Here is a 17,519-nt window from a genome sequence, read left to right as displayed (position 1 = left end):
AGCGGGACCAGTATTTACGTCATGGGACGTGATGCGGGGTAGCAGGACCAGTATCTACGTCATGGGACGTGATGCGGGGTAGCAGGACCAGTATCTACGTCATGGGACGTGATGCGGGGTAGCAGGACCAGTATTTACGTCATGGGACGTGATGCGGGGTAGCAGGACCAGTATCTACGTCATGGGACGTGATGCGGGGTAGCTGTTTGCACTATAAAACACACATGGATTCATCCTTGGCGCGTCTTCTGTTCACTAACTTTTCCCCAGGTTTCAGCTGAAAGCACACACTCCATGCATTTAATTAACAGCGGCAATAACCCAGTTACTGCGCTTCCATCTGTACAACTCCTCTGGGGTGGTGGAGGAAGGCACGGGGGGGTTTGGGAGTGCATGATGCATCGTCTTACACCTTTCCGGATCATGCACTTTTTCATTATCCGACTCCTTTGTTACCTACACTGACCCGCTTTAAAAAAAAGAACAAGACAACACTTGGCTTGGACAAGGTAGAGCATCTTAGAGCTAGATGATGCTAACGGAGCCACCGGCAGCACAGCTATGATGTTACACAGTACCGCTTTGGCTAAACTTGCTAATTCATTAACCCATAAGACATAGACATAGACATAAGACATAGACATAGACATTTGACATAGACATAGACATAAGACATAGACATAGACATAGACATAGACATAGACATAGACATAGACATAGACATAGACATAGACATAGACATAGACATAGACATAGACATAGACATAGACATTAGACATTAGACATAGACATTTGACATAGACCGACATAAAACCAACAGGCGTGTGTGATCTGGACGGTGTTTTGATTCCTCCGTGCTTTCATAGAGAGGAAAAGCCAGCGTTATTTTTTTTGATAGCAGCTCCAGCAGCAGTTGAGCCACAAAAGATATATTTGCATACATTTGTATACTTCCAAAATTGAGGATAATATATTCAAACGTAACAAAATGTAATCAGATCAAATAAAAGGTCAAACATTTTCAGTGTATTAAAAAAAGTAATGAGACTCAGAAGAATTTGAAAACGTTTTTAACATAAGTGAATAATTATCTTAAATAATATAAAATAACAATATAAGCTACTCTATATCGCTAGTTTCAGTTTTGCTTATGTCGGCAACAGCTTGAAATGGGCTCTGTTAAAGGTCAACATAAACGGTTCCCCTGCATGTAAACAGTCCATATGTAACACAGGAAGTTGACAAGTTCATCCTAGTTAGGCTCGCTCCCACAGAGCAGAGGACAGACAAGACCCAGTTATCGATCCATGGTTGTGATACCGAGGCCCGAACGAAGTCACGTGACTGGCTGGACTCTGGAGCGGGACGTCAGCGAGCTGCAGCTGCACTTTTGTGCCTTGTTGTCTCTTCCCCCCCCCCCCCCCCCCTTTCTGTTTGAAATTCCCATCAACACCTTTGGTAGGGACGAGGCAAGATGGAGGGGACAAGGCAAGATGGAGACTGGACCGTATATTCACAGAAACAATGAGCAAAATTAGGGATGAAAAAGGACTATTCACTTGTGAAAGGTGAAGAAAGAGATATGATGGAACCAAGGCCACCACAGTGAGAGCCCAGGTCAGCTGTGCTTGAACAAAAAAGCAACTTCATTTTCCTACCATGAAGGTCTAAAGATATGAGTAAAGCAATTCCTGTTGTTGGATACGGAATCCCCGTACTCCGACTCTAAAAACTGGCCAAAAGATGGCCACTCCCTCTCAGATGTTCCAATTTTGGGTTACACAAGAATTAACTGGGGTCTAGCTAAGCCTTCTGGGGGATTCAATCGGCAGTTGTGTGGGCATTCTATCTGGAGCAATATGATGCTGGGATTTACACAACATCTTTAGGAATCAGGTGTTTATGACCAGTGTGAAAGTGATTAGGCATACAGTATGTTGTGTAGTTAAACTGGCAATACATATTTATTACAAACTATATACGTATGTTTAGACTCTGGACTGACATGGAGATAAGTGCTTGTCGACAATGCTTTGTATACGTATATTTGGATTTGTATGCTTTCATATATTTTATACTCTTCAACTTGTATAAAAGCAGTAATTGTATGTATAACAATGGCAATAAAATTATGTAGCTATGAAAAACTTTCATACTATGGCTAACAATCGAAAAATAACTAAAGAAATAAATGGTTGTATTTTGTACTGCCGTGCGTTTATTTGGAAAGTTATTTTGCACTGAACAGGAAGTCACTATGTGCACATTTTAATGTGGTGTTGCTGTTTCATGCTCCTTAGTGGTAATGCTGATGCTAGCAATACTACATCCCATCTTTGGTTGAAACAATCCCTTTGGGATCTAAACTTGTATGGCAGCAAAAGCAGTCAAATGTATATTTGTATATGTTTTGTATACATACACGCAGATCATATGATGGATAAATTGGTCAACACCATCAAGTTGTGGCATAATTCACAGGTTCAACTGTGTGCTGTACGAAACCCACAAAAGGCAGACCACATATTCATTCCAAACAATGTGGTTGTACCCATAATTCACCTTGATTATTCTGTCAGGGTCTGCATCCTGTTTGGGTTTGGAATTCAATTAGCGTAGCCGCATGGCAGAACAGAGCTGACCAAATGGCTGCTTCAGGTTACGTCAGTTCGTGAGGGGATGTTGGCATTTTGGAAATTCAATCGGAAACTTTTAGATCTGGGGTGTCCAAAACCATTTGTAGCCCACATTTTGCTTATCATCGGCCCACAGCACATTTTAGATGTATTTATTATTTATTTATTTTACATTTATTAAAAAAAAAACAGCCCAAATAGGACAAATACAACAAAAAGTCACAATGTTAAGGACAAATTCGGAAAGATTGAAATAGATTTTTTGAAACACTGTAAACCTTGCAATCCTACCTCCACCCATTCCCAGCATCACTCGATAGCTTAGATGATGAGACGTGAGACACTTTTTTTTAATCCATTCAAGTTCATCATCGGCTGTGGTCCAAGCAATCCAAACAGAAGCTCGTCATAGTTCTAGACTTGATCAAACTTACTTGAAATTTGTCAGATCAAAACACAATCGCTGCATGAGACTTCAAAATGTAATATTAGCGTCCACGTCCCTCCTCCAATTAATGAAATCCTTGAAGCTGCACTCTAAGCATCATGGGAAGTGTGTTATTTTATCCATACAGTACATGGGCTGCGTCACTGTATAAGCCAAAGGGTTTCAAGTGTGACAAAAAAGTAACAGCTTATCGACCTGAAATTACCAGGGTCCCCTAAACTGCAGGCTTGAACCGGTTTTCCTGCAGTAATGGACTACACACTGACGGGATCACAGGTCTGTTTTATCCTAGCTATCCAATCTTTGGCATCACCTCGTGGACATCTCCATGCAGGATCAATACCAAAGCGTGCAAGAGTGCACTGGTAGTTCACTGCCCTACACAGAGTCATCCATCAGCGGCCTCACTCAGGGTTACCAGGAGGACATGCGGACGTCAAGGCCACACCTATGAGCGTGTCATTAAAAAGGTCCAAACACGAGGTTGTGACTCACAGTCTGTCAGGGACGACAACAACAAGGTATTCTCTGAAGATGCATTTCATGAACAAGACATTTGAAGTTGGGTTTAACTTTAAGACATTTCAAGTGAATGTAGCCTAGTCATGCTAAATGTTATTGTTTTTAATTCTGTGATTTTCATCTGAGGTAGCAACCAATACACTTTCCTCAAGACTATTGGAACAGTGAGGTCAACTCCTTCATTTTGGCTGAGGTAAAAACAACATGAGAACCAGAGAGCTGTCTTTGGAATTTTGGTATCGGATCACTACCAAAATTTGCAGTATTTCCCACTCCCAAAATACTGACATGTACCCTTAGCATCTTTCTGAGGTTTGCGCAACGATTACAAAGAAAAACAATTAGATTGCTTCTTGCTTGTTTTAACAAAAACCTCAACGATCATATACCAGCCAGTCATATACCAGCCAGTCATATACCAGTCATATACCAGCCAGTCATACGTATACCAGCCAGTCATATACCAGCCAGTCATATACCAGCCAGTCATATACCAGCCAGTCATATACCAGCCAGTCATATACCAGCCAGTCATATACCAGCCAGTCATATACCAGCCATATACCAGCCAGTCATATACCAGCCAGTCATATACCAGCCAGTTATATACCAGTCATATACCAGCCAGTCATATACCAGCCAGTCATATACCAGCCAGTCATATACCAGTCATATACCAGTCATATACCAGCCAGTCATATACCAGCCAGTCATATACCAGCCAGTCATATACCAACCAGTCATATACCAGCCAGTCATATACCAGCCAGTCATATACCAGCCAGTCATATACCAGCCAGTCATATACCAGTCATATACCAGTCATATACCAGCCAGTCATATACCAGCCAGTCATATACCAGCCAGTCATATACCAGCCAGTCATATACCAGCCAGTCATATACCAGCCAGTCATATACCAACCAGTCATATACCAGCCAGTCATATACCAGCCAGTCATATACCAGCCAGTCATATACCAGCCAGTCATATACCAGTCATATACCATACCAACATCATCCATGCCTAAAAATGGACCTTTAATGCTTTTTATGAGTCAATCCTTTTTATTCATTCATTTTTTATCTCTTATCCTCATGAGGGTCGTGGGGGTGCTGGAGCCTATCCCAGCTGTCTTCTGGCGAGAGGCGGGGTACACCCTGGACTGGTGGCCAGCCAATCCCAGGCTTACAGCACCTGGTATTCCCAGGCGGAAGTACTAACCAGGCCCAACTTAGCTTAGCTTCCGAGATCAGACGAGAATGTAGCCGTAAGCTAAGAGTGAATCCATTTTTAGTTTTTCTAGTATTCACATACGGTCTTTGAAAGTAACGACTACGTATAGCAAGAGTCTACTGTATTTCTAATACATGTTATTTGTATTTGTTAAAAATGTGTACATACAACCACAGCCTGTGTATTACCATTAGTACACGTACCACAGTTTGACAATCAACAATACGCTATAAGTGGCGTGGATTACTGTGCATTTTGTGACCAGACACTCTTTACCGCAGACATGCATAATATGGCATCGTACAAACACACAGGACTGCATTATGTCAGCCTGCATGTATTCTTCCACTTTGTATTACCGTCTGTCTGACGGTACCATTCCCATCCGGCCTTTCACTCACTGTTCACGCCAGCTTTTGGCGGTCTACGAGACTCCTTACCCTTACCCAAATGGTATGTTTAGGGAAACTGCAATCATTTCCAACATTACCAGAATCATCTTCTTCCCTGGGAGTACTCTGGCTTTGCACGTTTTAACTTGAAAAGGTAAGCTGATCCTTTTTTTTTTTTTTTTTTATCTCACCCTCCACACCTCATCGCTCCAAGCCACGGGCATCTGCAGCCATCAAAAGATTTTAGAAGCAGTCCAGCAAGCCAAGACAGTCAAATCTGCCTGCAACCTTGGTGGTGTAGGCTCCTTCATAAATTCAGACGCTAAAGTAGCTGGAATGTGTGGTGGCACAAAGACAGCAGCGTTCATTCATTTTATTATTAAAAGGGGAAGGGCACTTTTTTGGGAATGTTGCCATCATCCACAATCCTCGTGCAAACAGTACAATTCCAGTTTTTCCGCCGAGGCTCTAAATCCCATATGTACTGTATACGATGTACTGCAGTCTGACAGTCAGGTTGCATATATCCAAACCCATACGTCACCGAAAGTCAACATTTCTTCTTGTCATTTTATAATTATGATTAAAATATAATTAGTGAAGCAACTCACTGCAAAAAATGAACCAAGCACATACAGTAGTATCGGTATCAGATAGGTACGGACACCAGCATGAATGTGACCCTGTATCGGATCGGAAATGACCTCAGCGGTATCGCACATCGTCACATTTTAAGCCTTAGCTATTATTATTATTGTTATAATAATAATAATAATAATAATAATAATAATAATAATAATAATAATAATAATAATTATTATTATTATTATTATTATTATTATTATTATTATTATTATTATTATTATTATTATTATGACTGCTTGACTTTTTCCAGAGTTCTGTCTGTCATCATCGGTCTGTGCCTTGCTCTCTGTAGTTTGACTTTTGCTGGAGCCTTGAGGGTTGATGTATTTCATAAACCAGGAGTGTTCAAAGAGCGGCCTGGGGGCCATTTTGGGTCCTCAGCTTGTCTTTCCGTCGGGCCTCATGAAATGCATTCATGAAATATTTCCCTTATCACCGACAACACAAAAGCAAATATGCAAATATGATGAAAACGCTATGATATATGATATAGTGTCAAAAGCCAATTAACAGCCAGAGTAAATGGTTGTACACAAAATCCATGAAAATGCACACATTCAGGATTCCAGTATGGATAAGTAGATCATAGAAATAGAAATGCAAATTAAAGGGAAAAAAGAAAAATGTAAAAAAATAAGTTTCTCTTTCACGTCCATCCAATCAGTGTGCTGACCTTATACATTATTGCATAATTATTATGCTGGGATAGACTCCAGGATACACCAGCGGGATAGGAACTGGATGGATGGATTGTACTTGCAGCAGAAAGACATTCTTGTTCTACTCCGTAAATGTACTTATTAAGTTCCTCTATTATTACTAAGATCCTTTTGGGTGGCCGTTTAAGGTTTCATTTCAGAGTTGACCTAAAAAAACACAGACAAAAGTCCGAGAGGTCAGTGTGCTCTTGCTTCAGTTTATTACCGGCAGATAATGTGCCAACATTGGCTTCCCACAGGAATATTATTTTATATATTAAGTTTATCTTTGACCTTGCTGAACCACTGTACTCACATGAACAGATTATTGGCATAAAACTGTCAAACCTTATGTTTATAAATATATAACACTTACACTGCTAAATTGTGAAACCACATTTGGCTATGAACCTACGTATGGCGCTTTGACCTCAAATGTCCTTTATTGAACCGCTTCAAGTTTGATGCCCCTCGGACCGGCTGACTGACAACATACGTGCTTGTGGAAACCAGCTATTGTTTGCAGATGGCGTATGGATGATAATAAAGCATTTTCCAACCCATGGCAGGCCGGTGACATGGTTGTGTGCATTCTGACACAGGCACAAGCTGCCTTTCTCCGCCTCCTCAACCAGATCTTTGATGGCTTTTGATGCACCAGCACTTTGCATCCCACATCACGGTGTAGGCGAGCAGTTGGGGCACCAACAAAGCCCCTCCACCCCACCGCAACGGGGCAAGTCATGGCTTTCCAGCCAGCCCCCCTGATCTCCGCCACGAGATCATGCTTCCACTCGTGGGCTGCTTCTCGGTTCCCCTCCCATGTCACAGTGGGCTTCATCAGTAAGACAATCTTTGTTCCTATTTTTTAATAGGTAACATTGAACCACAAAACAGCACGATTTATTGATTTATTTTTGAAAAACCATGATCCAGTGAAATTCAAACTACGATGTAGCGAGGAAGGACTACTACAACACGTCATCAGAAATAGAAATGACCTCTTGGCATCTTTCATTCTTTGACCACGTACACTCCTGACCAACATTTTAGGACCAGTTGAAAAATTGCAAGAATTTACATTTTACACTGTTGGATCTTAAGTTTCTAAGTAGAGCTTCAAAATGCAAATATAAGACATGGGAGTGAGACAAAAAACCCAGACCAGGGCCTTCAGTAATGAGGGATGCCCCCTGCAACACCTCCACATAACCTGATGCCATTTGACGCCCCTGCACAACCTGAAGCTACATTGTTCCATTCATGGAAAAAGCACCTCCGATAATAATGGCGCACCCTCCACTGTTGTGCGTGGAAATCACTTTAACGGTTGTTTGCAATAAATTGCTCATTCGACTCCACTTCCTCCAACAATGAAACATGTCAAATCTTGGAATTTTTCATCTGGTATTAAAATTTTAATCAGAAATCTATGTTGACAACGGCTTAAGCGTGTCTGCTTTGAAGTAAGAAGACAAACAAGACTTGACAAGTCTATGACACCGTATCCACTGTATTACTGTACTGTACTGTACTGTACTGTACTGTACTGTACTGTACTGTACTGTACTGTACTGTACTGTACTGTATATATTATAGAGCAGACTGAGCAGTCTGGTTTTCTTCCTCACAAGCAACACTCTGGTATCCTTTTAAATAACTCTTCAATGCTTTTCATAAGTTGTTGTAAAAGTTCCATCGTGCAGATTGGCGCCGCCATGGGCGCTTTAAGAGATCCACTGTGCTTATGTCTGTTCATGGATAATTGCCTGGATAAACAAGGAACACTGTGGAAAAAAAGAGGCAACAAAAGCGCAAAAGCAATTTCAGAATCAAATAATTGAGTGAGGCAAGATAAGCACGACAAGGCGCTGTATACAGAGCTGGTGTGGCACTATCTGCTATGTGTATATATATTTCATATACCTGCATGTGTGTGTGTGTGTGCTTTCTGGAGCTCAGGACTTGCTGCATCCCCGCTGACAGTCTTTTGCCAATTATTTGGGATACATATTATTTGTCGTTTACATGGCTAAGCCATTCTACCAGTCTCTAGCCAGTCTTTCCCAGTCCTAACTGAATGGGAAGGACACCAATTATATGCATCACAAAACCCTTCCCTGCACTTTAAGGTGGCCGTCTTGTGTGCGGTATGGACATACCGTAGTACATGTGTTCATTAGAAAGTTAAGATTACATTATACTATATCAATATACTATATTAATGGTTCTCAAACTTTTAACACCTCAAAAATACTTTGTATCGCAAATACCACTTTGTGTAGCAGGATAATGTGGATTACGCAAGTCGTGATGCTAATTTGAAGCTAACAGTGATGAATGAAGCACTGGCAAGCTAAGCTATATGACCGATATCTCGGCGGTGCACAATAGCACCTTAAAGCTAAAAGCTAAAACAGAAGACATGATGGCTGACGAGTGCATCATCTCGCAGGAAGATTTCTTGTCTGACCATTTGACATATGGCGCCCCCCCCCCCCCCCCCCCACCCACCTTCAACTCACCCTCTTTGTCTCAATAGCATCTGTCACACAATCAGCAGATGTTACCATGACAACACAAACAGGGCCGTGAGCTGGGTGTTTATCGTCAGGAAGCAGATGATGCTCACAATGAGTAAGGCGGGGGGCTGGGGGCTGGGGGGCGGGGGTGGGGGGTATTGATCCAGTTGTCGGTAATCAATCGATATTGGCGTGGTGAGATTGACATTTTTTTTAGTTCTCTTCTACGTTTATTTTCCCGACTGTCTGTGACGAAGGTATTGTTCATATTGTTATATTTATAGATTGCTAACAAACGTACCGAACAAGTTCTTGAACACAGGAGCGCTTTGGTGGCAAAAAGCCGAAGGATTTGAATAAGAGCCAAAACTGATTTGTACTTTTTGAACTAATCTTGCACTACTGGCTTTATTTTGCTCAAACAAGTACATATAATGAAGGAGTTGTGTTCCGCTATGGACAGTGGTACATTGCCTGTACTGGTGTATTTGTATACTACAGTCGTCCCTCGTTTATCACGGTTAATTGGTTCCAAACCCGACTGTGATTCATGAATTTCCGCAAAGTAGGAAATTAGAGCATAGAAGACTTTGACTTTCTAAATGTGTGTTTTACCATTATTAGAGCCCTGTAAATATGAAATATCACCAAATAGTCATCTTTACACTCCTATGATTCTTTGTTTACACCACTAATGTACTGCTACGGGATCACTGCAGGGACATAAGAGACAGCCACCGCTCATAGCATGCTACCGAGCTATCTAGTTAGCCTCCAATTTATACAGAAAACGTTCCAAACGAAGTGGGGAAGAACAAAATAGTACCAAAAATGTACCATTACCACATGGATTGGGAGGAGAACTTCTCACTCTATCATGTGCAACATGATGTGGAATGTAATCTAAGCTACTGTCTCATTAACATTTAACATTACTAATGCCTGGTGACCAGAATACCACATTAATGGTCTTTCAATATGTTTGACTAATAATCAGCCATAGTCAACAATAAAACAGTGATGATTACTTTTTGAAGAATTGTGATACAAAGAGGAAGTATCAGTAAGTCCGAAGTATCAGTATGGATGGCCCCGTATTGACCTGGTACCAGGCCAATAGCGATAGTGCCAGCATAGCCCCCCCTCGTCCCTCCAGTTTAAATATGTGCTCATTTTTAATGAAAGCTGAACATCTGGAACTTGGCGCAGCAAAAAAAGCTTCTTTCAAGGACAGAATTCCTGCATTGTCCTGCAGTAGCGAGCCTTTTAAAGAGGCGTTCTTGTGAGGGGAGGCAGCTGTAGCTACAGAGCTCCCTTCATCTCCCAGTCTTTGGACAGAGAGAATAAGGATCTGATTGATGCAGGCTCTTCCAGCAGGCCCAGGGAGCTCTCTTGACTTGATAAGCCATTGATTAAACGGGGGCCAGAGGAAGACTGAAGACGTGGAGCCAGCGAGAGCTGCCCGCCAAAGAATGGAAATGTCCACTGATGCTTTTCATCTGTCAGGAAACCTCGACAGCGTGCCTGGCACAGAACCCCTGTGAGGAACGTGTCGTTTGAACAGCAAGGATCCAATATGAACCCGACGAAGTCAGAGTACATAACGGCAATTTCTGGTGTTCTTAAGTACCTTTAACGTCCTCTCTTAGTCTGCCTACACTAATGTACACCATAGAGCTTTTCTACTGGGCTCCAAGGTAAATATATGGCTATTTTCCAGTGCCATCAATAAATAACTATGGAAATCTGTTTCGCTACAGTACGGTACAAAAGCGGAACCTTTAACAGCATCACCCAAGTCACAAGTGTCTGGACTTTTTCCACTGAGGCCCACATACTGAGAAATGAAGGGCAGGGCCCACCCACATAGATAGGCTTAGGAGTTATTTATTATATTATTTATAATATATATGACCTTATTATTTATATTAAAAGAAAAACAGCCTCAAGTATATTATTTGTATCTCTTTGTATCTTTATTTTTCTTGTTATATCATGACTTTATTCCCATAATATTTTGACTTTATTATTGTAAAATGACTATTCTTTTTATATTTGCTGTTTTTCTATTGTTTTTTTTTTTATTTAATTGTATTTTTAGATTGTGCCGAGGGCCAATAAAAAAAATGTAAAATGGCCCCCAGGCCACACTTTGGACACCCCAGTACTATAGGATATATATCACCATTGTATTATTAAAATAAAGTCATAATTATTTGCACATTGCCGTACTTTCACTTATTCTGTGTTTCAATCGGCTCACTCCCATCTTACCATCTTACATTTAGAACCACATGCGCATTCAAGAAGATCAAAATCCTGAGTGTGCAGTGATGGACCTTGGCTAAGTAGCACAGGACGAGGGACTAACCTGAAAGAATGGCAGCTGAGGAGCAACACATGTCAGTAGAAAAGCATTGAACACGGGAAGAAAAAGCAGGTAAGCGTCAAGCCATCATTGCAAAGCACACAGGAGACAGTAGGACGTTTCATATTAATCAACCGTTTATCAACCATTTATCTGTGGTGGGTGACAAACGGAAATAGGTTTCTTTATGCTGGGGCCGTGCACGGCTGGAATCCCGTCGTTTGATGGGCTCTCTGCAGCATGAGCTCATCAAATGTTGATGTGCACGGCTGTAGGTTTCGGCTTAACGCACCAAAGTTTGTTTTGTAGAGCACTGAGCTGATTTCAAGTCAATCCAGCTTATGGGGTCAAACGCTGTTTTTGGTTTTTTTTTGTTTAATAACATGAATGTTGTCAGTCTGCCCTGTGGATGGGTGTGAGACAGATTACGTATAGAGCACAGGAATAATTGCCTCATTGGACATGTTTTAAAAAATGGCCACTGGACTGCACTATAAGGATTCTGGAATTCTAAAAACCAGTTATGTGGACGGCCCTTGGACTGGTTGACTTATCTAGTGAACTGAAATGGTCTTTCACTTGTATAGCGCTCAAAGAACTTTGACAACGCTAGCACATTTCCCCAATGATGACGCAGCAGGATGGAGGATTGGACCCACAACCTTCAGGTTGGGAGACCACCTCTCCACCAACTGAGCCACACCCGATTTATGAACCTATAGCAGTTTGTCATATGGTTTTTCCACCATTTGTGCGTATGATACTCTTATCCAACAGATAGGATGCAGTCATTTCAGTCATTTCATTCTATGCCGTGATTGTTAGCCTCTCTTCCCATGGCTAACGATCAAAACAACTACTTTGGATGAGTAGATTTTGTTAGTTGCTGTGGAAGAATTAGGGTTAATACTGTCATGCTGTTATTTTGACGCTTACTTTGCACTGAACAAGAAGTCATTCTGAATCAACAGTAGTTATGTTGTTGAAGTTGTTAAACACAAAATATCTTTACAGACTTTTGCAGATTTTATAGACCAAGGACTGCCATAACAATGACACAAGTGCTCTTCTCTGTTGTAAGCTAGCATGCCCATGTCATGATTATTTTAATGCAAAAGTCACACCTTGATGCACAGCAACGCTGGTCATTAGTAATACTATCCCTGTGTACTGTAGTATGTGTCATATACTGCACCTGCCTTGACACAATCTATGCTGAAAGCTGTAGAATAGCATACAGTGTATACAGTTTGGAAACAGCACTGAAAAATGTATTTCAGCCTTGAAAATACTGTTGGTATTCCATTCATCTGAGGGCATTGGGTAGCAGCAGTGGCAGCCAGCAGGCAGTCTGGCCCGGCATGTTGCTTTTGCACACAGCAGGGTCGTTAATGAGCACTGGGTGTTACCACATGTACCTGAATTATTTAACCGCTCCCAGGAAGACCAGAGAACTCCTGGTGATAACAAACCGTCTTGCATGTAAATATCCACACAGACGACAAACACTGCAACTGGCAACGTACATGCTGACGGGTATTGGTAGAAATTGGAGGTAAATGCCATTATTATTGTCTCTTTATATATGCCATTCCAATATACTGTATATATGTGACACTTTTTGGGCTAATTTTACCCATGATGAGGTGTATATATATACATATATATATATAGTAACTACAGTATATAACACACTGAAAATGCCACTTCTGATCCCCACATAATCCTTTAGGTTACGATTTAAATTTGGACATCTGGTTATCCATTTTTTAATTTGATGGTGATGCTTTTTCACATTCAAGTCATGCAGCAAAATTTCTCACCTTCCGCTGTTTTCCGCAAGGGTCCCTTGCTACTAAAATGTTTGTTGACGTTTGGAATAGCATATGTGTAAAACAACAAATATGAATATAGTCGTCCCTTGCTACTTAGCAGTTTCAATTTCATAGCTTCACTTGTGTTTTTTTCCAAAATATGTTTATTAATAAATCATGGCCTTTTATGGCTGAATATTAGTCAAAACTATGCACTAAGCATTTTTTTTGCCTAAGTTAAGCATTTTCACGCCTAAAACTTCCTCTATGGACTAAAATACATACACATACACAACACTGTGAAAGACATGTAGTATTCTACACTGGTCACTGGGTTTGAATCATCTCACGAGAGACACAATAATCCCTACTGAAAACAAAGTCTACTGCAGTACCCATACCAAGCTAAAATCCACCTCAAACCCCGAGGTCACGTCTCGTCTGCCTCCGACTCGGCTCCCCGAGAGAACACAATTATAGCAACACACACAAGGATGAGTCTTATTTATTATCCAAATTGTTTCTCTTCTTATGTCTACTATAATGGCTAGTAATTAAAAGGTAACTATAGGGCTTAGTTGATTTATTTAGAAGTTTATTTGAGAAGGACATTTCATGTCCGGAGGGCTTTACTAATTCATAATACTAAAAGTAACACATTGTCGGTCAATATATGCTCACCTTTCTGAACAAAACATCTGCATCTTTGCTTTGTGTTATAAGTTACAAAGCAAAGGATTGTAATATCTGATATGTAGATATGTGCATGTATATCATTAATGGTACATTCCTTTTTTAGCCCAAAAAGAGCTTCTACGGGCTGAAAATGGCCACACTTTTTGAAAAGTTTTTTCCCTGGAAAACATCATTGAACAGGAACAGAAACGCACTTGCTGGGTTCTATTTTCTATTTTGAGGGCCAGGTTTCCGGTGGTATTGAATCAAGACAAACAAGAATGTGTGTGTGTGGTGTGTGTGTGTGGTGTGTGTGTGTGGTGTGTGTGTGTGGTGTGTGTGTGTTCCAAGCACTCAGTCTTAACAGTGGCGTTTGTGTTGTGCTTGCCTTAATGGCATCCATTCCTCATTGGTTTTGTGATCGCCCATATGGGCTTGATGACAGGGAGAACGCAGTGGTCATCCACTAACCCTGACCCGCCCATTCCCACAAACGCCATTCCGCTCTTAATGTGACCGGCAGAAGCATTGAAAATGGAGGGTTTTTGTGTTTTTTATGTTGACCCATTACCGCCGCTTCTCTCCACCGCCTCCATAAATCTACATAATGATGCATCTAGAAAGGAAGACGCTGCTGAGACGAGGAGACAAATGGATGTTCGAAAACGAACAGATGAAGCGTCAAGATAAACGGAATGGGCGCGGAATTTCACAACATTGTTAAAAATGAGGTGAATGTGAATTGATTGGCGCCAAGATGAGATGCGATAAGTACAGCTGGGTTATCGTTCATGCCTGACAGGTGTAATGTTTATTAATGGACAATGTGCAGATATTAACTAAATAGGCCATGACTTGTTAGTTTGTAGACAAATAGAGACACAATCCACAACCTATGAGCCTGAAAAGTCAAACAAAACTTATGCTGTCCCAACTCTCGCACTTCTATGCTTCTATATGCACTTATGGGAAGTGCAATTATGGAAGTTTGCAAATTGAAACACAGCCTTGGGGTTCAAACAATCATCCTGTGTGACCTCGCCGAAGACCTCAGCAAATCTTGGGAGACTTCACCTCAGTGAGCCTCTGAATAGTAAAATGCGATGATGACCACAATGAAGCAGCCATTAGAAAAGCATCTGTACATCCAGTACATACATATATCACAATATAATGCAGGAAATTAAATATCAATTCCTTGCACAATTTCATTAATATAAACACATTGCACAGAGCTGAAAGCGTAACAGCTACTGACTAGCATGAAAGTGAGCAGAAAAGCTACACAATCAGCAATGTTGACTATAAAAAAACAGTAAAACAACACCTCTAGGTGACTAGGTGACAAGGTGACTAGGTGACAAGGTGACTAGGTGACAGTATCACTCCTAGCTCCCTCTGCATTATGTAGTTTCATACACGGACCTAAACAGACAAACCCAGACCTCCCTCTCTCTGGCTACTTCCTCCAGCTCCTCTCGTGGCATTCCCAAGCCCGTTGGGACACATGGTCTTTCTAACGTGCCTTAGGTCTTCCCAGAGGCCTCCTGCCGGTTCGATGTGGCCTGAACACCCCCCCCCCCCAAGGGGGCCTCCTGACCAAACGTCTGAATTCGGAGAAGCAGCGGGTCTACTCAGAGTTTGTCTCGGATGACAGAGCTTTTTAGGCATGAATCTAAATGATTCATATTTTCATTCAAGAAACTAAAGCTAAAAGCCAATCTAATACTTGTCAAAATATGTTCAAGAATTAAATACCTTTAAAGAAAAAAATGCATTTGGAGGATTGAATGGGATGGATATAAATACATCTTTAAATGATTACTTGCTCACTGTACTGAATATAAACATATGTCTATAGTGGAGAAAATACCATAACCTGTATATTCGTTCATCACATCACACTTGAGGTGATTTTCCTTAATTTTCTGTCATGCTCTAATCTAATTTTTATGTATTTTTTAAAACACAAGCAGCAAATGATATAGCAGACCATATAGCAGACCTTGACAATGTAGACATCCCATCCATCCATTCACTTTCTAGATCGCTTGCCCTCATCAGGGTCACAGCGAAGCTGGAACCTATCCCAGCTGACCGCTCCTCAGGCGAAAGGCAGGGTCTCCCCGCCAACTGACCTTTCATAGTGGACGCATCATGACAACAGCAATGTTGTTTCTGTCAAAGATGATGAGACCTGAAATGGCTCATACTGGTCTCTGGAGGCATTCATGTGATCACGGCATATATATATACGTATATATGTATATATATATATATACACAGTAAATACGTATCCACACTCTGACTGGCCATTACTGCAGATGATGGGCCATGGAGGCCAGCGAGGCATGCTCGCATAAAGGCACAGCTGCAGCATTCAGACTCCTCTCTCTTCACGCTTGGATTTATTCCAGCAGCATCCAACAGAACCTCGGTGCTGCTTCCTGTCCTTTTAACACACACAGCCCGCCTCTGTAGCATTAGCAACCGTGAGTGGAGGGGGAAATAAGGATTTCTAGATTTGTGTTGGCTCTCCAAGCAAAGCCTCCATCAACTTCACCAACAAGAATGAAAAATCAATACACCTCGTTGTGATTCACTATTTATCCTTAACACGTCTGATGCTATGACTGGAATGCTAGCGGTTTGTAATGGCAACAAGTATTTTCCATTTCCAAAATTTTGGAAACACTTAAAGGGGTGTCCACGTGTAATAAAACCAACCCAACGTACAGTAGATGCTAAAAATTTATATATATTTTTTAATAAATCATGCTTCCAATTTGTGGCTTCACTCTATCACGGTTCAAAAATAAATTCATGAATAAATGATGCTGATTTGTGGTTGAATATGGCCCATTATTAATAAAAAATATGCATACTGACTTCATTTCCTGTCACCCCTCCCACTCAGCTCCCCTTGGCATTTATTGGAACCATAGTTCTTAAATGACTTATTTACTTTTATTTTGTTTACTTTGGGGAAATGCCAGTGTAAGGGTACTATAGGGGTGTTACTTCATGTCTAGAGGGCTCTAATAATGTCAAAAATCGTATTTAGAAGGTTGTAAACAGTTTGTTTATGCTTTAACTATGAACATTTTCGAATTATAAATAAAATCCGAGGCTTATCACGGTCAGGTCTGGAGGCAACTGATTCCTGTATAATAGTTACTTTCTATTACTATTGTATTACTTTGCAAAATAACACTTACTGTAAAGCAGCAGTGTCAAAACAAAAAAATACATATGAATGATCATGATATTTTTTTCTATAATAGGTCACACAGTGGGCTAGGGGTTAGCATGACAACATCACAATCAGTTGATCTAAGAGTCCAATGTCCATGGGAGTATCTGTTTGAGGAGTTGACCTGTCATGCACCTGCCCATGCATGGGTTCTTCTCCAGGCACTTTGGTTTCCTCCCATCACCCAAAACATGCGTGTTAGGTGAACTTTACACTCTAAATTATTGATGTACGTGTGAATGGCTGTCTGTTATTTGACCAGCGACCATTCTAGGGTATATCAGAGTGAGCTGGGATAGGCTCCAGCTCC

The 17,519-nt window shown here is 41.0% G+C and overlaps 1 protein-coding gene across 4 annotated transcripts in view; it reads right to left on the bottom strand.

Moving 5' to 3' along the window:
• The window catches only part of tmem178bb (transmembrane protein 178Bb), a 69,973-nt gene that overhangs the window by 49,350 nt on the left and 3,104 nt on the right, over positions 1–17,519 (bottom strand). The gene's annotated exons all lie outside the window — the stretch shown is intronic.

Source organism: Doryrhamphus excisus, chromosome 3 (genome assembly GCF_030265055.1).
Source record: "Doryrhamphus excisus isolate RoL2022-K1 chromosome 3, RoL_Dexc_1.0, whole genome shotgun sequence".
NCBI lineage: Eukaryota > Metazoa > Chordata > Actinopteri > Syngnathiformes > Syngnathidae > Doryrhamphus > Doryrhamphus excisus.
The sequence above is the reverse complement of the archived record's forward strand: the minus strand, read 5'-3'. Positions and strand labels throughout refer to the sequence as shown.